This window comes from Mytilus galloprovincialis, chromosome 2 (assembly GCF_965363235.1).
Source record: "Mytilus galloprovincialis chromosome 2, xbMytGall1.hap1.1, whole genome shotgun sequence".
Lineage (NCBI taxonomy): Eukaryota > Metazoa > Mollusca > Bivalvia > Mytilida > Mytilidae > Mytilus > Mytilus galloprovincialis.
The window spans coordinates 92246884-92256266 of record NC_134839.1 but is presented as its reverse complement, the minus strand read 5'-3'; the positions used below and the strand labels follow the sequence as shown (position 1 = coordinate 92256266).

Sequence of the window (9383 nt, the reverse complement as noted above, 5' to 3'; positions counted from 1 at the left end):
ATACTGTGGTGCACCAACTGTAGCAGACGATGTTACATTGATAGATAATGATCCATATGATCTACAAACTATGATTAATATTCAAATGGACCATGCAAACAAATGAACAAGTTTAGATATACTATAAGTGAACAGAAATCTTGTGTATTGAAAATAGGAGATAAGTCAGAACATTCCTGGTATATGAACGACCAAAAGTTAAATACACCAATTAATGCTACCCACTTAGGAATAAAAAGGGACATAAATTCTAAATTTGGAGTTAAAGAAGTTGTACCAGATAGAATACAAACTGCTCGTAAAACAGTATATGCATTGATGGGCGCTGATCTCTATGGCCTGAATGGGATAAATCCGAAGGTCTCAGTCCACATGATAAAGTGCTTTGTCATTCCGAGGTCACTGTATGGCCTGGATATTATTCGATTAACAAAAACTGATACAGCAAAACTATCTGTTTATTATATACAACTGTTGAAACAAATCCAGCATCTGCCGTCTCGCACTGCGAATTCTGCTGTTTTAATCCTAACTGGTCAGCTTCCTATAGAATCTGAAATTCACAAAAAAATGCTTTCCCTATTTCGTAACATTGCAGATAATCATGGGTCTGTTGAACGCAGTATTGCTCAAAGACAGCTTGCTTTGAAAACAAGAGACTCTGAAAGCTGGTTTATTCAAATTATAAAATTAACAGAAATGTATGAATTGCCATCCCCAATAGAGGTATTGGATCTAGTCCCAGAAAAGCATATTTGGAAAAAATTGGTTTATAACGCAGTGAATGACTATTGGAAAAACATCTTAATTCTTGAAGCTAGGACAAAAGTATCTATGACAATGCTAAATTTTGATAACTTTGAAGTTGGTGTAGTTCATAATATCTGGGAGAGTAGTGGTTCAGAACTATTATCCGTTAAAAGAGCATGTGTCAAAGCCAAAATAATAAGTGGGACTTACACTCTTCAAGCTAATCGAGCAAAATTTAATGGAAATAGAACAAGTTCTTTATGACCTCTGTGTTTTAAACAATCTGAAGACTTAATGCACTTTCTAATAAAATGTAACTCATTGGAAGGAGTGAGAAGGAAATTCATTATGCTACTAAGAAATCTACTAAATGATAAGATTAATGCTCTTCTTGTGGATGATTTATTTAACTTTGAAGATAATCTATTACAATTAATAGTGGACTGTACAAAATTCCAGTTTTTAAAACAATTATGGTCAAATATTGATCGCCTGTCAAGCAGCTTATGTTTTGGCCTACATCAGAAGAGAACTAGTTTGTTACTATAAAGACTGTGCGTATAGTACGGAAGCGTATTAGTGACATAGAAAAAATAAAATTAGCAGTGAACTTTTTTTTCAAAGTCGAAATTTTGACATTTCAAATCTAAAAATTTCGACTTTAACTCGAAATTTTAACTTTTCTTATCTTGAAATTTTGACTTTCTAAAATCTTGAAATTTCGACTTTTCAAAAAGTCGAAATGTTAACTTTTTTGGAATTCGAAATTTTGCCTTTATAAAAAGTCGAAATTTCGACTTTAAACTCAAAATTTCTACTTTTTTAAAACTCAAAATTTCAGCTTTTTCTAAACTCAAAATTTCGACTTCTTTCAAACTCTAAATTTTGACTTTTTTTAAACTCAAAATTTCGACTTGTTTTAAACTCAAAATTTCGATTTTTCTTAAGTATTTATACGTTTGCGATTACCACATTCACAGTCATTAATATCAGCAAGCGGAGAGCCATATACATCATTAACTTAATAAGCACATTTTAATAAACTAAACCATTTTAAAGAGGTTATTTTAGATAGAAAATCTTGTTCTTGCCGAAGAATAAATAAAATATGTTTCACGTTCAAATACATATTTCAAGTCTGGACTTCAGATATGTGTATCAAGACAACCCCGTTATTCCGACACACCTATATTACGACATACTTTTATTCAGTCTAATATATAAAGACAAGGGTTAATAGTTGTGTCATAAGAATGTCAACTTGTAGAGTTTAATCAATGTTCCAGAAAAAAGAACCATGATTTCAAAATTCCAAAGCTAGAAAACCGAGCAGCTCATTTGTCGTCCTGAATATGCATGGCATTTTTTGCTACTTGATTTATCATTGTTTAAACAAGACAAAGTCAGTGACTTGCTATTGGGAAACCAAACAGGCCTTTGAAACTGCGATGTTAAATGTTCTCAGATCTGACGATTCTATGACAGTGTCGTGGGAACTAAAACATGGAATATGGAAAAACATTTTTTTTCATGTCAACATGCATGTTCTTTCCGAATTCAATATTAAATGCTAATCCATATCTTAATTTAAGAACAAAACCAATTTCAAAATATAAATTGCCAAAATGTGTGGATGACGCTTTTTAATGATTTGCGTCCATGTCTACTCCTTCTAAAATTGTAATAACTGTGTTTGAATACTAACATCAAAGTTTTAAAAGTACTTAGAAAAAATCAAAATTTCGAGATTTCAACAGTCGAAATTTTGAGATCAAAGTCGAAATTTCGATTTTAAAAAAAAGTCGAAATTTTTAGTTTACAAAAAGTAGAAATTTTGAGTTTTAAAATAAGTTGAAATTTCGAGTTTAAAATAAGTCGAAATTTCGAGTTTTAAAAAAGTCGAAATTTTGAGTTAAAAAATAAGTTGAAATTTCGAGTTTAAAATAAGTCGAAATTTCGATTTTTAAAAAAGTCGAAATTTCGAGATTAAAGTGGAAATTTCGACTTTATATAAGTCGAAATTTTGAGTTTCAAAAAAGTCAAAATTTTGACTTTTCAATAAGTCGAAATTTCAAGATTTTAGAAAGTTAAAATTTCAAGTTTAAGTCAAAATTTCGGGATTTGAAATGTCAAAATTTCAAGTTAAAGTCAAAATTTCGAGATTTGAAAAGTCAAAATTTCGACTTTAAAAAATAAGTTCACCGCCAATTTAATTTTTTCTATGTCCCTAATACGCTTCCGTAGTATAGTTTTCTAAGTTAAAGAGACATATATATAGTCATTTTTTGAGTGTGGTATAGATGATAATGATAAGCAAAGATTTAAACTGATTGTTAATTTGATTTTTTGAATAAATCAGTTAGGTGGTCTTATTTAACGCTTATATGATAGGTGATAACTTTACACATTCTTTTTAGATTTTAAATGTTCACTTGTCGCTAAGTCATAAGTACAAATAACAATGTAATTGTTCATTACCTTAAGTTTAAGAATTAACTATTCTGTAATAAGGCTCTCTTGTTAGGGGTATATACTACGTGTAGGTGTAAGGGTTAGGACTTACAGTTTGCATTTGATGAGTATGTTTAAGCATAAGGAATGTGAAATAGACATTTGCTGAGCTGAGCAAGTCTTACAGTCAATGTGCATTGTGGACACATGTGATGTATATATATTCTATCGATGAGGAGAGAGACTCAAGTGAGATAAAGGACCGTGAAATAACAGTGGATGAATCTATCAAGTTTTAGATTTTAAAATATGACTGTATATACAGTTTGAATACTTTTAAATAAGTGTGGTGGCGGTGTATATAAGTGTATAAAGAATATGTTTTTAATCCAATAGTGAATAATCAACAATAAGGGATTCTACACTTCAAGAGGATTTTCCAACTGAAGTGGTTCATCTGGTAAAGGTGGAAAATACAGAATAGGTAACAGGTAACAGGTAGCAGGAGACAAGCAATTTTGTAATGAAATTCGTGCTCTCCGGTTAAAATACATTCGGCCGAACAAGATGATTCAAGCTTATCTTATGAATAAAAAAACACAGCACAAGTTAAATCAAATATCAGGATTATGATACATTTTCATTTTTATTACGCACATTACCAAATGGTGGTTTTCTACCCCCCCCCCCCTTTCTAAGCTGACATTTCTATACTAACGGTCCCATTTTATGTATCCTTTAGGTCTCTGTTTATTATGTGGGCTGAAAGTAATGAGTGATTACATTCCATACGGAGGTGCTCCTACTGACAGGAGGCTTATACGCAGAAGAAGAAGTTAACATCAAATATTGTTTATTTAATTTAGGTAAACTAAAATTGTGTTATCATTAACAGAATGCAGTAAAAAATGATAAATGGAAAGTCTCCTGAAGTGTAAAATGTTCTTTTTTGTATTAAAACGTTGAAATGATTTGGAGTGACCTAATTCTCCGCGGATATGGGTGTCGTGATGACCAATTGCCCTTATTTGATACGCCATCTTTAGGTTTACTGATGTAGTTCCTGTTGACAAAAAAGTTTGGAGACTCTCTTCCGGGTTATTTGAAGTACCATATTTATGTTTGTCGATAACTAAGTGAAACAAGCTGGACGAATATGCAAAATACAAAGCCATAATACAGCGACAAACAGTTGGTTTGTCCAGTTGTTTCGCAACTCAGCGGTAGGAAAATAACAAAAATAGCTTGTTACACTGTCACCCTTTTCATGTGACTTATTTGTTGCCAATGGTCTTACATTAAAGTTTTGATTTTCTTTCCTCACTGTCAACATTGTTTAAACAAATTTCCTTTGTATCTGAAGATATTTTGCATGGAAACCTATTTGTTTACATAATTTTTGTACACACTCATTTCCTGGTTAGCCATTCTTCATACCTAATGAAAAAATATACCCTCTTATCTTACACCCAACATCTCTCATACTCTATAGCAATGGACGTATTTACACTTTGGAAACCCCCCTCCCCCCTCATTATTTAAACAACACAACTTCTGCCAAAACATTGCACAATGAACATAGATGTCTAAGACGATACAATGTAGACCACTTTAAAATTGTGCACTTTCCTGTAATTTTTTCCATTTCACAATTCTAATGTATTACGTCACAGTAAGAACCAATTTTTCGATGACATTGTTTACACCAATGGACCTGGGGTCAATCAGTTTAACTCATTTTGAGAAAGCAACTCGAGATTGGCTGTCTGCATCATTAATTGTCATTAGCAACTATAGTCTGATACCTCAGGCCAGTTAAACTTTAGCGGGACTACTAGGTATTTGAAATGTTTTGTTTAGACGCACAAAATGATAGATTTAAGTAAGTAATGATAGATTAAGGTATGCATGCTCGGACAACACAGCTATGGCAAAGAGGTATCATCTTACAGAATTTCTCTCAACCTATAGCCATATGGTACATTGTATATGTAGCTTGAAAACAAGCTTTTTACAATATATACATGTACTTATATTATATTTTGAAAATAGCAGAATATAAAATAAATTCTGGCAAAGTATAAAAAGCTCTGCAATACTACTTTAAAGTGTAACTGTTTAAAGGGGATGTGTATTGTATATTTACTGAAACCTTAGCTATAACGTAACGGTACCCAAATTGCACCAATTTAGCAAAAATAGCAGCAGAAATCTTACAAGATTTCCTAGAAACAAAACAATTTGTATGTTTATGATTTGATACTATGCACATCTTTCAACATAGGTAAAACTATTTAGATTTGCACAAAAAGTTCACAGTATTTATCAACAGATGAAGAGTTTACTGAAAAAGCAAAATGTACTGAAACGTTGCCATGCGACGTCATCAAAAAGTCATTTTTTTAAAATAAGAAAATTCAATCTGTAACAAATATCCATTTTAAAAAAATAAAGAGTAAGCATGGCCTTATATCCAATTGTTCAAAATATTCGAAGAAATTAAACAAGAGCTCAGTTATACGACTTTTGACGATGCAAATTTAAGCATGGATGCAATTTGGGTACTCCTCATTTCAGAATCATTAATGGTTTGGAGGTCAGTTTGGACCAATTTTTCTATGATTACATATGGATTGAAAATCAAATTGGTGTACCTATATAATAAAGAAGGATTCGGCTACAAAATAAACACAGAATGGACATTTTTGTCTTTATCATAAAAAAACATAGGTGAAAAAACTCTCAAAATAGGTGCAATTTGGGTACTGTTAGTTATATCAAGGAGGTTATATTAGAAGGAGAGAGGACGAAAGACGATAATTGCACATAAAATGTTACCGACTTTTCTGTAAGTGGGTGTTAATTACTTGAGATCGACTCTGTCACAGAGGGAGATTTTGTCCTAATAACATACCCGAGTAAGAACGGAAACACCCGAGGTGTCATAAACTGACCGGAAATATAATTATTGATATATTAATACGATTTTTTGTGATATTTTTTATTAAGTAATTAAAAATTTAAATTTTATGTTAAAAGTTAACTTCTATCCAATAGAAATGAAACGAATATCCGTCTCATTGCGGTCAATGTTAATACCAACAGAAAGCACTTTTACGCTATTTCCCGATAAATTTCTCTATGTTTCAATTGCAAATATTCTTTCCGGTCGTTACCGGTCACCGCAACTAAAGTACTTTGCATATTCGTATATTTTCAATGATTATTACCTGCCAATTCTCATCAACAGGAATTGACAGGTGAAGCGAAAATCTTTGTTTAAAGCAATGTAGTGTTGAATAAAAATCGCACACTAACTTTCCTTTAAACCCTCATAACTTTGTCATTTCTTTATCGTTTTTCACGGTAGACAGACGATTGATTTTGAAATTGCGCGTCCAATCTTTTTCCATATCATAAACACCTATATACTGCATTGTTACCAAAATTACACCTGAACTTTAATGACCCACTCACTGATAACAACCACGTGACATATGCGATTTATCTATTAGCCCGAACTGCTCGCGGTAACAGCCTGGTACATCAGAGGGCCATGTCAAGTGGGTGATAAACATGTCGGTTTCTTTATATTTTTATCATTTTTCTCTGATCGAACTGCTATCCTGGGGATGTTAATTTTGTATCAAGCAGAGTGTTCACTCTCCTTCTAATATAACCTCCTTGGTTATATATATATATATATAGCTAATGTAGATACTCATCAAGTAAAAAAGAAATTGTTGTTAAAAGTTAAAACAAATGTCATCCTTTTACTATGATTCACCAGAATTAGTTTGATAAAATTAACTTGATTGAATAATTGCTTAATTTGGGTGTAGGCATTTCTGCATCAAAATCACAAAAAGACTTATTTGCCTTAATAATGATGAAAGGGAAATACTCTTGGTTTTTATGAGTAAGAACTTTTAACAAAAAAGTTTAAGATAATGTGTTCTATGAAAGAATTACATTTTCAGTTAAAATGATATCATTGAAATTAGTACCATTTACATAAGCCACATTCACATGTCAATCATGTCATGCATGTCAGTGGTCAACAATGTTAAAAAAGAAGTTCTAGAGAAACCTAAAGTCATATTATCATGATTATATGATTGTGGAAGATTGTTGGATTTTTCTGTATAAATTTTCTATGAAAAAGCAAGTTATATATTTCTGAAGGGAACTCTATTCTCATAACCTTGTACATATGTAAGTACATTCACTAGTTTATATAAACTTCATATTATTTTCATGACAGTTTTGATCAGATTTTGATGTGGTCAGAGTGAATGCATTATTTATATATTTGATGTTAGTTTAATCATGTTAATTCACATGTACATAAATGATCATATAAATTAATAAATAGTCTTCAGTTTATACATACATTGTACATGAAGATGAACTCCATATATAGTGTCAAAATTTAGAAAATTAATTTGTACATTATTTTTCTATCATGTTACCAATCAAGTTCAAATAAGATTTATATTCAAAACAAGTTATATAGTTGTTCTCTTTATACTGTATTCTTGAACAACTTTTTCAAATGAAATAATTTTGGGTAAAAACCAACAATTTTGAATTTAAAAGGGGCAACATATGACATGTACATGTATAAATACCTGTTAACCTGTATTCTTTAAATCCTTACTGATGTCATACATCCCCTATACATGTATAAATACTGTTAACGTATTCTTTAATCCTTACTGATGTCATATATCCCCTATACATGTATAAATACTGTTAAACTGTATTCTTTAATCCTTACTGATGTCATATATCCCTTATACATTTTTGTACATGTATAAATACTGTTAACCTGTATTCTTTAATCCTTACTGATGTCATATATCCCCTATACATTTTTGTACATGTATAAATACTGTTAACCTGTATTCTTTAATCCTTACTGATGTCATACAGTGGCGGATCCAGAAATTTTCATAAGTGGGGGCCCACTGACTGACCTAAGAGGGGGGCCGCTCCAGTCACGCTTCAGTGATTCCCTATATAAGCAACCAATTTTTTTCCCAAAAAGGGGGGCCCGGCACCCTGGGCCCCACTCTAAATCCGCCTCTGTCATATATCCCCTATACATTTTTGTACATGTATAAATACTGTTAACCTGTATTCTTTAATCCTAACTGATGTCATATATCCCCTATACATGTATAAATACTGTTAACCTGTATTCTTTAATCCTAACTGATGTCATATATCCCCTATACATGTAAATGTATAAATACTGTTAACCTGTATTCTTTAATCCTCACTGATGTCATATATCCCCTATACATGTGTAAATACTGTTAACCTGTATTCTTTAATCCTTACGTATACTGATGTCATATATCCCCTATACATGTGTAACAAATTCTACAGAAGCACCAGTACTTTATAAGTGTTGTAACAAGTTAGGTGTGTCCGTCAGAGAGACTGTATATCACATGTATTTATAGTGTTTATCAAATTTGAATAGCCAAAAGCAATGTAGCACAGTCACAGTATTAAATTATAATAATATATATATGTAGGACTCAGAACTGCGCCGGTACTCCGAACCGCTATGGTCACCCTGAAGTTCGATGGTCCACACTGAAGTGTGATGGTGACATTGTGACGCCTACTTGTTGTTAGATACGCTGAAGTGCGATGGTCTAACTGTGATGTCTATAGTACTAACTTAGCAGGACCCATTTAATTTTGTCAAATATACTAGTAACTTGCTCTTGTCATGTCATCACGAAGAAATTGCTTACAACACATTTATTTATTTATCTGACAGTACACTCATGCTTGACTCATATATATTGTGAGACGTGACGCCTTTTCTGTTAAAAAAAAAAAAGCTTAACGATTAGCTGTTTCTCTGCTGAGAATCACAAAGTACACCAAGTTTGGACCATTGGAATTTATTTTGACCTATCCAATTGAGATGATAACTGTATACGTGCATTTTTTGTTACAAAACAGGTTTCATCTCAAGAATTAAACAAAAATATAGCTACTTGATACCAGGAAAACATTTCTAACTATTAATCTTAGTTTATTATTAAGTTTTAACACAAAATTATGTGAAGAGAAGAGTAAATTAATATTAAGATCAATACATTTTGTTGTCTTGCAAAACATTTTCAGCATGAATTATACATGCTTCTGCAAACACTGTA

The 9383-nt window shown here is 31.7% G+C and overlaps 1 protein-coding gene across 8 annotated transcripts in view; it reads left to right on the top strand.

Moving 5' to 3' along the window:
- Positions 1-3598: 3598 nt before the first annotated feature.
- Positions 3599-9383, top strand: part of LOC143064871 (uncharacterized) — a 31418-nt gene continuing 25633 nt past the window's right edge. For 5 of the 8 annotated variants that reach the window (XM_076238044.1, XM_076238039.1, XM_076238040.1 and 2 more), the window contains exon 1: positions 4204-4424. The gene's annotated coding sequence lies outside the window, so the exon portion shown is untranslated. Of the gene's footprint in view, positions 3693-4203; positions 4425-9383 lie in introns of those variants that run through there. The other 3 variants (XM_076238038.1, XM_076238043.1, XM_076238045.1) reach the window with 3 other exon arrangements.